This window comes from Myotis nattereri (assembly GCF_964212035.1).
Source record: "Myotis nattereri genome assembly, chromosome: 2".
NCBI classification, from domain to species: domain Eukaryota; kingdom Metazoa; phylum Chordata; class Mammalia; order Chiroptera; family Vespertilionidae; genus Myotis; species Myotis nattereri.
In genome coordinates this window covers 189,729,380-189,743,983 of record NC_138076.1, presented here as the reverse complement: position 1 = coordinate 189,743,983, position 14,604 = coordinate 189,729,380, and the positions used below count along the sequence as shown (strand labels likewise).

Here is a 14,604-nt window from a genome sequence, read left to right as displayed (position 1 = left end):
TTGTCTCTGCTAAATACCTGATTGTACACATGAGGCAGTAAGTTCCACAAGGTTGCGGACCTTGCCTGGATCACACAGAGCAGAGGCAGCACTGAGATTGGACCTGGTTTCCTGGCACCTTGGCCAGCTCCTTTCTCTTCGCTTCAAATTACTGAAAAGTGGCTTTAAAATATGCACATGGGAAATAGCTAAGGCACCTGAACTCTAAGGGGCACCAAGAGATGGTCTCTTTTCTTAGGAAACTAAAGACAGAAATTTGACCATTGTATTAGATGTTTATTTTATGAGACAATAGATGATGCAGATATTTGAAACAAAACTAGCTCCCTCAAGGGAAGGGAGGGTGGGAAGAGATCAACCAATGAACTTGTATGCATATATGCGTAACAGGAGGACACAGACAATGAAATGGTGAGGGTCTGGGGGGGGGGGGAGAAGGCTGAAAGAGGTTAATGGGGGGAAAAGAAGGACCTATGTAATACTTTCAAGGATAAAGATTTTTTAAGAAATTAGCTCCCTCATATTTTTCTTGGAATGAGGCGAGTATAACCTAGAGCAGTGATGGCGAACCTATGACACGCGTGTCAGGGGTGACACGCGAACTCATTTTTTTGGTTGATTTTTCTTTGTTAAATGGCATTTAAATATATAAAATAAATATCAAAAATATAAGTCTTTGTTTTACTATGGTTGCAAATATCAAAAAATTTCTATATGTGATACGGCACCAGAGCTAAGTTAGGGTTTTTCAAAATGCTGACACACCGAGCTCAAAATGTTCGCCATCACTGACCTAGAGCAATAACAATGATCCCTCTTAGTGATAAAACCCAACACCAAAGCAGTATTCCTGACTACCATTCTCTTACTCCAACCATTAGTCTCCACTCAAAGTAGTAGTTTATAAATGGGTTTGAGAAAGAAAGAGGTACAAGAAAATGAATAACCTTCAAAATGGCCAAGATTAGATGAGTAGAGAAGAGGACTGTCTCCTCCTAAAGGAAGGGGAGTCTTCAGTTTGGAGAGGAAGTTTATTTACAGAATGGTGGGAATAGGCTAAAAAAGAGGATGCCCACACCTTAACCATCATGTGAAATGGAAGAGATGCTGATTGCCAGTGCCATGAATTTTTCACCTTTTGTCTCACTGAATTAAATTAATGTCACCAAATTTGCTATTTTGTAGGCATGCATTTTTTCCACTTGAAAAGAAGTTTATCTTTTGCCAAGAGCAAAGCCCAAAGAAAAGGAATCTGGAGGAAAGTCGCTTTCGCTGAAGTTTCAAAGTACATGCTGTTTATGGGTTCCTCTATATAACACAGAAACCCTTATCTTCCTTTACATGGAGGCGGCTCTGTATAATTTAAAGAGTCAGGGGTTAGAATCAGAGGACATTGAGTTGAAATCCTGGCTCACTGCTTACAGCAGTGTGACCTTGAGCTCTCAAATTCTCACTCTGTTCATCTGAGAAACAAAATAATAACGCCAGCCTTGTGGTAAAGATTAAATGAGATAGCATATGTTAACATAACCCAAAATACAATGGGCGTACCATTAATATCTATTGCCACTTCAAGGTCCAACTTCAATAAGCAAAAGAAAAGCAATTCCTTTTTGATAACTATTATATTTGGATTGGCAACAATAATTCTTAGTATTTTTATGCCACAATTCATTTCTAAAGCGATCTACAAATTCTGGCTACATAATTGCAGGACTTTCTCACTCCCTTCCCTAACTCCTGTCTCAGTTGTATAAATGCAGATTTATCAATAAACTAGATTCCCTAGTTTATGGTGACCATTCATACATTTAGAGTCAACCTTGAGTTTTATGTTGAAATCAAAGCATCATTATAAATAGGTACACAATAAAAAGGAGAGGTTGAGAAGGTGAGTAATCATTATCCTATTTATTTCAGAAAGCCCAGCCCAGTGAAGGTGATTGGGGAATACAAGATAAAAGCCCTTAAAGAATCTGTCCCAAAAGCCAGCATCAGGGAAGTGCTACAAACAAAGGTAAAGTGAAAACAGTATATGGACGAATAACTTGAGGGGGCTTATTTCTGCTTGAGAAGATCAAACAAGACTTTGTGGGTGAGACAGTCTTTGAGATGAATGGACCTTGAGGAATGACCAGTATTTACAAGGAATTTGAAGGGAATGAGAAAAACACAATTAGTAATGAATGAGAGCTTTTGAAGAAATACCCTTTTTGAACACAATGTAAAATGAAGCTCAAAGAAGTGAGACACTAAGAAATGGGTATATTTTAATTCTGCCAGCCTATAGCTAGCACTAAAGATACTCTCACCACTTCAACTCTAGTAAAATTCAGCCAAAGCATCAGTAGGTGGTTAGCCCTGGCCAGTCGCTCAGTGGTTAGAGCATTGGACCGTGGACTGAAGGGTTCCAGGTTCAATTCCGGTCAATGGACACATAACTCAGTTGTGCAGTAGGCAGCCAATCATTGTGTCACTCTCACACAGAGGTTTCTCTCTGTGTGTCTCTCGCCCTCCCTTTCACTCTCTCTAAAAATCAATGGAAAAAATCCTCAGTGAGGGTTAACAAAAAAGAGGTATTCAGATGGCAAAGAAGTGGAAATATAAAAGGCATAAATATGTCCAGTTTATCCTATATGAACATTCATTTCCATTATCATCTTTATCAACAACCAGCATTTTCCGAGCACTGCCCATACGCAGAGAGCGTTCTGCTAAGCACTGAGGACATAAAGTGACGTAACGATGAATTTTGTTCACATGGAAAAATGACAAGTTAATCAACAAACAAATTACTTCTCTTATATATGCAGTCTCTAAGGAAACACATCCAGTATTTTTTTCTTCAAAAAACCACGGGGTCAATGTTCTCCCACCCAAGGAAACCTTCTAAATCTGAGTGCTGATATCTGGTCAGGGTAGGATTTCTTATGCAATTCTTCCTCCTCTGGGGCCAACTAAGAGATATTTGGAAACTCAAATCAATGAATACACTTCCTAGGTTTCTCCTAAATATTTAGTGCCTCACACCTCTGCATATCCTACCAAACACCAGTGAGAGCCCAAACCACACTCATAACCTTTCTTTCCTTTTTCCAACTGCTATTAGCAGATGTCCAAAAAAGAGCTAGTATTTTTACTTTCTTATGATTTGTCTTCTTAAAAGAACACAGATCCATAACTCTGATTTTTTTTCTCACCTCTGTCCATTTGGGTTCACGTTTATTTTAAAAAATGGGGAAGGGAGGGAGCCAAAAAGGAAGGATATGAGAAAACGACTAACCCGGCCGGCCTAATAATCAGTGATTAAAGTTACAGTCAGAAAAGAACAAAGCTTAATGCCTCCTACCCTCTTCCTCCTCTTCGAGCCTTTAATATTCCACCTCAGGCACTGAGAGGGAGGGTAACATGGTTAGTGAATCCCTACCAGCACTAAGATAATTGCACCATCCACACCCCTCACCAGTCAATCAGGGTCTGCTTACCAGCCCCATTTATTAATAGTCTTCCTACATTTTCAGTGTTACAAAGGGGTGAAATAAGGCTTCCTCTCCAAAACAAGAAATGGGTGCCCTCAGGAAAGACTAAGTAGAACAGAGGATGTTTGCAGAACCGAGGGCTACTCGCCCTGTTTCATAGCCACACCTGTCTCCAGGCTGTCAAGGAAAGGAGTCCCTAATTTTCCTAACCTTCAACTCCAGGCCTATGTGAGTGTTGATGGAGCTCAGGAACAGGGCAAACTCAGCTCTGCTCTTCATTCAACACCAGTTCCAACCTTGTGTGCACTCCATCCACTGAATCCCCTCATATTCCAATTCCTTCTGACCTCCCGCTCAGGGACCCACTGTTAGTCATGTAACAGTTTAACAGTGAGAGGGTCTTGCTCTACATGTTCAAATGCTAGGACTGCATGATGTTTAGGGCTAATAGGTGCCTTGTCAATCATCTTGCCCAGCAGTTCTCGAATATGGCCACACATTAGAATCCCCCGGGGAATTTCTAAATGACCACTGCCTGGATCCCTCCCCGAGAGGTTTTAATTTAACTGTCTGGGGTACAGCCTGGGCAAAGACATCATTGTTTTAGTTGCTGCTGCTGTCATTTAGCGGGGGGTGTATTTTTGCTGAAGTTCTGCAGGTGATTTTTGTCACTGAACTTGGGGAAGGAGCACTGCTTTCACCTGCCTATCTCAGAAACGAGAAAATCAAGGCCCACCATCCATGCATGCACATGGTCACAAAGTGAAATAACACAAGCAGAAACAAGGAAGCTTCTGACTGCCAAGACCAGACCACCACCTCCTCCATTATCAGAGAGGCAGCTCCTGGCTACCCTGGAAAACCGAACATTGTTAAAGACACATTACATGTCAAGGGAGTAGCCTGGGCTCTGAAGACATGTGGAGGAGCACACACCCATCCTGGCTGACGTCAGGGACATGCATTCCACGGGCACTCGTGGGGCAGGGCTGTGGCTGGGAGGTTCAGTGGACGTGGCTCTGACACATGTATGTAGATTTAGACCATGTGGCTAAGCTCAGAACTGTTTTCGCAGCTTTCAAATGATGTTTGTGAAAGAGAATAATCTTCAAGGTGCCTGTCAGCATTGATATTCTTTTTTTAAAAATATATTTTGATTATTTTACAGAGAGGAAGGGAGAGGGATAGAGAGTTGGAAACATCGATGAGAGAGAAACATCGATCAGCTGCCTCCTGCACACTCCCTACTGGGAATGTGCCTGCAACCAAGGTACATGCCCTTGACTGGAATCAAACCTGGGACCCTTCAGTTCGCAGGCCAACACTCTATCCACTGAGCCAAACTGGGTCAGGGCAGCATTGATATTCTTATTATCCTCTCTCTCTCTCTCTCTCTCTCTCTCTCTCTCTCTCTCTCTCTCTCTCCCTCCCTCCCTCCCTCCCTCACACACACACACACACACACACACACACACACACACCACATGAATTACTGTACTTAAATTGTACAAACACATTTAATGCATTTAAGATTACTTCTGGCTACTGTACTTGGTAGGTAAGTCACTGCACAAACATCCACATCCACACACATCCATAGTGTGTGGGGTGCATGTGTTGTGTATTTGGATGTGCACAGAATACACTGATCTATAACCCAAAGACACAAGTTACCACGATAGCTGAGTGAATCTAAGACCCCCAGAAGGTGGGAGCTTTGCTTCAGAACCTCTCGGCATTTTCAGAGTACTATTAGCTTTGGGGAAAGGACTGTGGCATCACCTAAGCTTCAGGTTTCTTCTCAGCCTCTCCTCCCCTCCTTTAACAAGGTGGTGCTTTCATCCAGCCACTGTTTTTAGTTCCAAACTCTCTCCCAAAAATAATAATAAGATGCGATTTCCTAAGAAATTCTAACCAGTTGAAGCCCTGATAGGGGCTTTATACAGTCTTAAATAAAGATTAATGAGAAATTTAAACCCGAATTTCTTTCTGAAGAAGGAAATGCGTGCTCTGAGTGAGGCAACAAGCAAAGTCGTGGAGGATGGCACGTGGAGAGCACAGTTTGGCTTTTAGGAGTCAGGTGAGTTAATAGGTCTAAACCAGCCGTGGGCAAACTACAGCCCACGGCCGGATCCGGCCCGTTTGAAATGAATAAAACTAAAAAAAAAAAAAGACCGTACCCTTTTATGTAATGATGTTTACTTTGAATTTATATTAGTTCACACAAACACTCCATCCATGCTTTGGTTCCGGCCCTCCGGTCCAGTTTAAGAACCCATTGTGGCCCTCGAGTCAAAAAGTTTGCCCACCCCTTCTAAACCTTAAATTGTCCTCATTTAGGAAGCTGTCTACTGCTTACAAAAATGGGTTCCAAGCAGGGTCAAAGCCTGTAAGCCTCTCTCTTTCCAGGTCTGCCACTCCCTCAGGTCTGGCTTTGCTCCTCCTTCTGTCCCTTCTGCTCAACCTCTAGGCACAGCCTTGTCCCTATGCCTCCGCCACCCTGCCCCTAACATCACCTTGGAATAAATGTCCTTCAAGTCAGCCAGTGTGGCATTTGCTAACCCACATACCTTAATACCCAAGATACTCTCTTCATATATGTGGATCTTTAAAAAGTCTTCAGGCCAAACTTAGGTTCCTTTTGCTAATAAAATGAATATAAACCACAGTGTGCAGAGAAATGGTAAAAGTATAGGGGAAAAGGGGAAGGATGGAGAGCAGAAAATGATACAAATAACATTTACAGGAACGTGGATTTCAAACCCTTCTTCCCTTAGGCACCAAGGCTACCGTTTAATCAAGTAGTGGTTACGCTTTCTTTTCATCATCTCTACACTTGAGCATCCCCATGAAGAATACTTCTGAAACATCAGGCCATCTAAAAAAAAGGCTACCAGGAAGAATTCTGTGAATACCCTGGGAATAACTGAGCCCCTCTTCTTCTGTCACTCCCCTTGCCATTAAAAAAAAAAGCAGCGAGGGTCTGAGTGGCTCGCCACTCTAGAAACACATGGGGCTAAGCTGGTCCTTCATTCTGAGTAGCTTGGCTTGGGCTAGGATCCAGCTCTCTCCTTGGCTACACACCCAGTAGCAGCTGTCCCTTTCTTTCTAATACCCATCAACAAAGTCAGTAGCAATCCAGTGGTCTAAAATGAAAACTATGTCATTTGTTCATTCTAGAGGCAAGCCTAATAAACAGGGCGAGGAGTCATTAAGGGTAGCATCACTAAAGCTAAAGCAGAAATCAGAGCCTCTTCCCTCTCCTTTTAAGAAGACCCTGACTTTATTCTCTGCCTCAGCATCTGGAATCTGAAATTCCTATTAAAGGAACCTGTCCTTTCCCGTGTCACTCTTCTCCCCAAGTTAAAGGAAGCAAGAGAGACCAGCACACCTCTCCCCCTGCTCTCTGTCCTCCTGAAATGACCATTCTCTCTTTCTGCAAAATTCACATTTATTCTTAAGATACAGTTTAACTGTCAACCCCTCCATGAAGCCCACCTCATTTTCCCCGGTTTCCACCTCTCCCTCATTAAGTCATGAGCTGCCGCCAAGTACAGACCAGAGCTAATTCTTTTTCATAACACAGTCTTTGACAAATATTGGTTCTTAATAAACGTTTGTTAAATAATTGAGCAGAAAAAAAAGGCACAAAATAAAGTTTTAAAAAAAAGATAATGTAAAAGAAAAGAAACTAAGAGACAATAAATAGATAAGCCCAGAAGCAGGAGGAAATCATCAGTTATGAGAAGGGCCAAAATAAGAATGAGGAGAGGATGGAAGGGAAAGAGGGAAAAGATGGACATGGTGGGGGAGTGATTGTAGAAAGGAGAGGGGTAAACGTAAATGCATAGGTTCCTTTCTGATTTTTCTCTTTTTACTTTTAAGAATAAAGCAGATAATGCTGGAAGTCCCAAAAGTAGAATATATATGTGGAACTGCCAATGTTAAGCATGATATGGAATTAGGTGCAGGAATGATATAGGCCTGTAATGCATGCTCCAGCCACCTGGGAGATTGTCAGAAATGCAGAATCTTGGGTACCACGTCAGCCACCTGAATCAGAATGTACAGTTTAACAAGGTCCCCAGGTGACTCCTATAGACAATCAAATTTGAGAAGTGCTAATGCAGGTATTTGAAATCCATGGAGAACCTCAACACATCACTGTAGTCAATTATGTGGTGCACATAGTGCTGACACTAAGCAGCTACACAACCATAAGCAGAAAACTCGATGTCCCTGAATCTCGACTTCTTCATCTATTAAATGAGAAGGTCAGAGTACACGCCTTCTAATGGGTCACAGAGCTCTGATATTGTTGATCTCATCTAGCATCATAACTTCAAACTGTCCTTGTACCGATGAGAACAAACAACAAATAGCATCATCTACTAATTTAATATTTATCCATTCGTTTAATATTTTAACTATCTTTTATGTGCCAGTCACTGTGCAATGATTCCAACTGATAACACATCCATACCTGCCCTTGAGGGGCTCACAAACTTCTTAAAGAAACAGAGCATGTTAACAAAATTAGGATAATGTGTACTATTAACTGCAAACAGGTGCTGGCGGTGCACAGAAGGCAGAGCAATTATTCTGCTTGGGGCAGTCAGGGAGGATTTCAACAAGGGATCAGCATATGCTCTGTCTTGGTCCCTTCTCTGACAATTTCAGCTGAAAGTACTAGAAAGTGAAAAGACAGAAATAAGGTAGTTGGAGAGTAACAAGGAACCAACCAAAGGTTCCTGAACACACCTCTCTTGGGTTCACAGGACCCCAAGACCACATCCACCTAATGAATCTTGTGTAATAGCCGCAGACATACCATGGACAACCACAGGTAAAGCTCAGAAACCTGCCTCCTTTGAGTGATGCCTGCTCCCTCATCGGTTCTTCTATGCTCTGCGTCCCTCCAAAAGACAATATCAATTCAACCACTAATCTACTCTCCCTGGAGACTTCTTGTGGTTGCAAAGAAGGGATGCTCTTTAATAAATGCAAACAATTCATTAGACCAGTAACTCTTTTGATCTATACTTATCTACAGAGATCCGATTGTATGCACAGTGCCAGAGACTGGAAATGTAGTTGACGGAAAGGACGAAATTTCTAGAATGCTTAAGGAGGGTGTAGGGTAGTAGTGAGGAAAAGGAGCTTGTTCACTCCTGACCCCAGCAAGTTACAGGAGGTGAGGTGTTCTGTCAGCCCCAGGCTTCACCATTAAGGAGAGAAGACTATCATTCAGAACAATAGTTTTCCAACCTTTAAATCACGTTTCACCCTGGCTCCCTCCTGGTCCCTGGCTTCTATAGGCAGATTTGTTTGCTATGGTTCCTTTCTCCTGACTCCTTCTGTATTTCATAGTCCATAAATATTAATGAAATTTTTGCTTTGACCTGTTAGTAGTAGTGGACATGTCACCTTCATTTTTATGTTTTTAAACAAGAAAATAGGGGATGACGTGGGGAATCCTGCATCCTGAATTCATCATATCCACGGAGGAGATGGGAGAATGTTTTCCAAGTTTACAGTGATGTGGCCAAGGGCTGGATCAGCTGGGTCCTTTCTCCCTATCAAGAGCCACTCATCCCACCAACCAATTCCAGTCCATGTTTCCACCTCCCAGGTGCCCACTGTCTCTCCACACACAGTCTGGGTGCATGTACATGAAGGTCAAGGAAGATGGTCAGTCTGAAGCCATCTTTCTGGAGGTGAAGCAAGAATACAAAATCAAGGTGCCTGCTGTTCCTCCCTTCACCAGAGGAAGTCGCTCTTCTCACTCAGCCTAAATAGAAAGGCACTGGGTGTGCAAAGTAGTGACTAGAGACAATTTTTTCCTCCTTTTCCTCTTCTGTCATTTTGTTTCCTTATTATTCTTCTTGCCTACATTCACCTCTGTCATAAATTACACACATATTGTGGCAAAGCAAGACTTTTCAGACAAGCAGGCTTCCTAGGGATGGAACCAAAGGAGAGAAGAAATTACACAATCCAGGGGTACACATCCTGCCCTCTCTTTGCATGGTAACAGCTACCTCTCAGAGGCCATACTGTTCTGTGTTCACCGGTCCACCCTGCTTTGCTACACCTGAAACACGGAGATAGAAGACAACCATGCTGTTCTGATTTCCTTGAAATCACCCATCTAACCTCCTCAACTGTGCTTTCCTGGGAAATCTTTATTTCCCATTAATTTTTTTCTTAATTGTACATCTTGAAAGTTCCTCAATTAATATTAAATGTTCTCTCTATCCCTCCCACCAGCAACCACATCTCTTCCCCTTGTAACCCACACTGTAGGGGAGGGGGCGTGTGAAGGAGAGAAGACAAAATAGAACCCAATCAGCTCTTTGTGCTATGAGGAAAAAAGATAGAACAATGGTCCCGAGACACCCCAGAACACCACTGAGTCACACAACATCTGCTCGGGAGGACAGGAACACCTTCCTCCTCTCCAGGGTCCCCAAAATGGCTTTGGGTGTGGAAAAGGTACAGACCACCTGTGGGGATTCCTCCTAGGATCCTCAGAAGCCCTTTCCAGTAGGAATTCCATTCTTTTCTCTTTGTAGCTTTCTCATCTCTTGGTCCTCCTCTTCCTCAGCACCCTCTCTCCTTTTCACCTCTTGTCCTTTGCCTAATCTTGGGGCTGAATAATGCTGCCCCAGAACCTGGCTTCATCTCATTAACAACCAAGGCAAATGTGGCTGAGACCCTGTCGAAAGGACTTCTGTCAACCTCATCACCAACTAACGTGACGAAAGACCTACTCAGTGCAGAGCACTGTCGTCGGCACCAAGAATGCAGAAGAGGGCATGTGTCCTTTAATACCCACCTCGCCTTGCCCACCTGCACCTATGAGATCAACACACCTGGAGTTGCGTTTCTCACCCATACCTCTATTGTATTTTGAAGTAATTTTTAGAGTTCATCCTCCCACTTGAAGGAGTAGAAACAGATGCAGAACCAGCCCAGGTGTCTCTAAGGTGAGCACACATCAGATAACCTCAGCTATTTGTGGACATGACAAGAACATGGTTCAAAGTGGGATCCCACCCTCGCACTCTGATGACACCATGGTTACAGATTAATGGTTAAGCAATCAAGGTTCGAAGGAATAAAACCAGGGGCAGGGGAGTAGCACATTTGGATCACATCCACCCTTTTTGGACAATGAAGAACTATCTTCTACTGTGATGCTGAGAAACAAGGACCTTCCGCCACTTCCCCCACACCCCTTCAGTAGTTCAGATTAATGCTAAGTATTGTTATAAAAAAATACCAAAAAAAAAGATTTTTGGGGGGGTGGGCGAGAATACTTTAAGAAAGATTATTGATGCTAATGATTCTACTACATTATTTTGAGGATCTTTATGTCGACCGAGTGCTGCATTTGGTGCCTTCAGAGTTTGGGGATATATAGCCAGTGGACCAAGGAGAGGAGCAGCCAGCTCACTATCAAGGCCCTTCGGCACATGGATATTCTGATTTCCTCAGGAGTTGTCTTGGCTTACATGAGTGACTAGCTCAGGAGTCACTAGCTAAGTCTTTTCCATTTCTCCTGCTATTTCTCTTTTCAAGTGCATGCAAATACTGCCAAACCCCATTTCACATATCGTAAAAAATGATGAGAGGAGGAAAAATTAAAGTATGAACTCTGTTCTGAGGGTACAAGACTCACACATGCAAACGGCACATCTCTTTGTTTAACACAAAGGCTCACGTGTCGAATCCTGCACCCCTTCCACATGCACAGCATTTTAGAACTCTGCAAGATAGCCATTTTGCAAGAGTGTGGAAGTAACAGTTTGCTTGGAGGATGTGTGGGTATAAATAGATGTGTAGACAGAAGGAGAAATTTATAGCTCAAAAATAATAGCACATGGGAAAAAATACAAATTAAAAGCAGAATATTGACAGAATTCCTTCTTTCCAAGCTTCAGATTCAAGTCCTCTTAACCTGCAGCATTCTTCAATTCCAGGTGATCTTAGACCATCCGATTCCCCACCTAGACTTGCCCCTCTGCAGTAGGCCTCCCAGGATCTCTGGGCCTAATGTCAACCCCTTAGACAGCAAGTGGACTTCGGGGCAATAACCACAGTGATCTCAGTCATTATCTTCATGTTTAAAGGGCACAGAAAGGATGCCCTGGAAGACAGGGCCAGGAGATAGAGAGAGAAGCATGGAAGTGGCAAGGGGGAAAGCCAGGGGGGGGGGAGATTTCTAGATTCCCATAAAATCAGAGCTTTAGCACGGGATGAATAAAATGACATTTAACTTGAAAATCACACAGGTTTCCCAGTCGTGACTGCATAAAAAAAAAAGAAGAAGAAGAAAAGAAAAACCCTTATGCCATTCAACATCCTCTGTTCCTATAGACATCCACCCCCACTGCCTCCAAAAAACCCAAAACCTGTTTGATAAGGAAAAGAAATAACATGGGAGTTTTCCCCCTTTGTAATAAGCCTGTCTCCCCAGACCAGCATTATGTTATCGTCGTGTTACCTTTTCTTCCAAAAAAAAATCCACTTGAGGGACTTGAAGAGAGATAAACAAAGAATCTCTTACCCCAGGTGAGAAGAAAATACAATAGAAGGTGCCTTACCTTGGTTTGTAGAAGCCAAACCTCTAGACGATCGGATTAAGGGAGTGAGCATGTTGGGAATGTCCAAGCTCCTCTTCTCGCTTGCATATCCACATAAGAAAGATGAAGGATAAATGAAAGGAAGGTAATTTAAAATCCAATTTATCTTGAATTTTGTTTGAATCTTGTGTCTTGAAGAGATGCAAATTCAAAGGGGAAAAAAAAAGATTGAATTCAAAGGTAAGTCAGTGGATGGAGAGCAGCTCACGATGCAGGATCCAGAGTAATTATTCCCTTTGCATGTGAGGTTGGTGGCTGGACTATTTTTTTTTAAATGATTCCTCTGGCAATTACGGTTTTTTGATTTTTGGAGCGTTAGTGGAGGAGGCTGTGTGTAGAGAAGCTGGGGGCCAGCTCTGTCCCTCCTCGGAGCATGGTCATTCCCAAAGCGTCCCCTTCCTAAGGGGGAAAAAGAGGCTGTTAGAGGGTTTTATTCCAGGATCCCCCGGAGGGTGAGAAAAATGCATTCTGAAAAAGATATCAATTCGTTTTCAGGAAAATGGGGTTGGAAACCCCGCATTTCCCACAGAGTGCACACGAGAGGAATTGAAAACAGCTGGCACCGGTCTATAAATAATTCAGAAAAGGTCTGGCTATACCATTCCTGGGACAGGCATGGATGAGAGGTGGGAAAGCCAGGCTGAATGGAAGCGGAGAGAGGGCGGGAGGGAGGAAGCGAAGGAGGGAAGTGGGAAGGCAGGAGGCAGCGAGGGAGAAGCGGTACCACATAGCAACGCACACGCACACGCACACACACGCAGGAACACCATCCCCACTTAACTCGCCAGCGAGTGCGGCCCCCAGCCCCATCTGCATTGCTGCTGACACATCTGTCTCGCTCTGCCCATCGCTTCCAGCAGCAGTGCCTCCTCCCACCCCGGGCTGGTGCTGAATGGGTTCTGCTTGTGCATAGGGTGCACACTGGGCATTTCTTGGAAGGGGCACACTGACACGCGCACACACACACACGCCCCCGGCCGCGCACGCGCCCGCGCGCGCTCGCACACTCACCCCCCCACCCCACCCCCGCGCACACTCACGCCGCCGCACCGATGTGCAGCACGCGGGGCTTCACCTGCAACGTGTCGATTGTACTGATGGTCGCGGCGCGTGGCTCCGGCCCGGGGCACCGATGCCCAGCCTCTCTGCTCAGTGAAAGGTTTACCCCCTCCCCCCGCCCCCGCCCCCCCCCCAAAAAAAAAGACCACAGGGAGCGCTAACCTTTCATCCTAAAAAGAAATCTTTTTTGTTTAAGCCACGTCCAAATTAGCAATTACCGGGTTCTGCTGGATTGTAGAGCTTTGCCTAATACCAGGTTGGTTATCGGTTCCACTGCTTCGACCCTTTATCTTCCCGACACCCCAAACCCCCAAATTAAGACAAGAGACTCCACAGCCAATGCTTACATACCGGCTCTGAGCACCTCGGCGATTGCAGAGTCTCGGGAGAGGGGTGGCCAGTGGCGGGGGATGGAGGGTTTTCCTTGCCTACCAGGCAGTATTAAAAATCCGTCTTGAGGGTTTTTAAGTTCATGGCTCTTCTTTGCACAGCAGACGAAAATGCATTCGGACGCCAGCACTTCGGGTTGGGGTGATCAGAAATCACCCTGGCGAGCACTTGCGATAGAGCAAAGCCCCGAGATTTCCTAGAGGTGAAGAGACAGAAGGAAGCGGTTTTGAAAGGGGGTGGGGGACCTTCCTTTCTAAAAAAAAAAAAAAAAGAAGAAGAAAAAAAAGGCGGGGGGGTGGGGGGGTAGAGAGGCAGGAGCAGAGATCCCAGTTGGTGAAGATTGGAGCCGGGGGAGGGGAAGCGGGCGGGGGCAAGCTGTGCAAGTCAAGCGCGCGGCAGCGGGAGAGGAAAGGGAGGAAGGAGGAGGGGAGAGTAAGAAAAATGGGTATTAATCACGGGGATGGTGAGGAGGGCGCGAGATCACAGGTCGCCTGGTCTGGATTAGGGTCTCGCACTCAAAAACATGTCCCCCTCCCCCCCCCCCATCACTACACACACACACACACACACACACACACACACACACACCTACCTCTCACACACTGGCTCTGGTGGGAAGAGAAACCCACGAAGCCATGGAAGATGTTTCTGCTCCCAGGGTGTGTGTGTGCGCACGTGTCCTCATTCTCCACACCCCCCACCCCACCCCACCCCCAAACCCCTGCACCCCCTCACTCCTATTGCTAAGACTCTGGCAGTGGCAGCTTCCCCACCTCAGGTGCTGGGGGAAATGGGGTAGGAAGCGGGAAGAGGGCTTAACCCGAGGCCGTGGCGCCTCCTGCTGGCCTCAGTGGGAACAGTAATGAGGACGGGCTGCTAAGGGGTGGGGGGAGGAGTCAGTGCCCCGGGAGGGCTGCCACTGGGCTGCCCAGAGCATCACAAAGGCGGAGCTGCAGTTTAAATTTAAGACTGCCTTTATGTTCCATAAATCTGCCTTTGCTCCGTACGCACATCCAGTGTTTAAAGTT

General features: G+C 44.8%; 1 protein-coding gene across 2 annotated transcripts in view; it reads right to left on the bottom strand.

Moving 5' to 3' along the window:
- Positions 1–14,241, bottom strand: part of GRIN2B (glutamate ionotropic receptor NMDA type subunit 2B) — a 426,215-nt gene extending 411,974 nt beyond the window's left edge. Inside the window, exons 1-3 of one of the 2 annotated variants that reach the window (XM_081084461.1) lie at positions 14,169–14,241; positions 13,534–13,772; positions 12,089–12,526 (exon numbers count right to left, since the gene is read on the bottom strand). The gene's annotated coding sequence lies outside the window, so the exon portion shown is untranslated. Of the gene's footprint in view, positions 1–12,088; positions 12,527–13,533; positions 13,773–14,168 lie in introns of those variants that run through there. The other variant, XM_081084460.1, reaches the window with a different exon arrangement.
- Positions 14,242–14,604: the final 363 nt, after the last annotated feature.